The following is a 935-nucleotide window of genomic DNA, read 5'->3' as shown; positions in this document are numbered from 1 at the left end:
TATATATATATATATATATATATATATATATATATATATATATGTGTGTGTGTGTGTGTGTTTGTGTATACACTTGTTTATACACATATGTATATACGTATGTATGTATGCATGTAATGTATGTGTGAGATGAGTATTTTTTATGGTTTTCACGTGTGAAAGCATTGACTGTTCTTTGCCTATAAAACTGCTGTTCATTATCTTAGCTGACTTTTAGTGTTTGGTTTTTAATTTTGCCGCCGATTGAGAAGGGATGGGGTAGCGCTTATGACACTTTTCAGGGCTCCGAGGCTGCTAAAAATGAAATGAATGAAGCAATTTTGACATTGGAGACCCAAATCCGAAACCTTGCAATACAGGGATCTTCGTTAAAGGCAACCAGCGACCGGATGATTTTGTTAAGGATCTGATATTTCATCGTAAGTACCAGACAAATACGAGGGTCGCTGATATCTGCTATTCCATTCCTACCCATCGAAACTTCTGTCATATAATTGGTCTTGATTGCTGTTGGATGGTTTGGTGTAGTTGCTATGAACTATAGTGATGACGACTATGATGGCATTGCATACATAAAACTAACACATACACGCACACACACAAAACTGTTTCAGGAGACCGGGCTTACGTTGTTATCTTTTGCACGCATATGTAGATAAACAAATAGCTGAATGTACAGCGTTTGTTTGATAAAATAACAAGGTGCAATATCATGAAATAATCATTGACATATCAGTGAACAATTAATTCTTTTCATTACGGATAAAAAGGAAGATGGTGAACCAGTATAAATACATATACATATACATGCATACATACATATATACAGACATACAAACGTACGAGCGCGCGGGCACACGCACACACATATGTATACCTACATATATATGTGTGTCTGTGTGTATATGTATGTATATATAAATATATGCATATAT

The sequence above is a fragment of the Octopus bimaculoides genome, chromosome 20 (genome assembly GCF_001194135.2).
Source record: "Octopus bimaculoides isolate UCB-OBI-ISO-001 chromosome 20, ASM119413v2, whole genome shotgun sequence".
Lineage (NCBI taxonomy): Eukaryota > Metazoa > Mollusca > Cephalopoda > Octopoda > Octopodidae > Octopus > Octopus bimaculoides.
The sequence above is the reverse complement of the archived record's forward strand: the minus strand, read 5'-3'. Positions refer to the sequence as shown.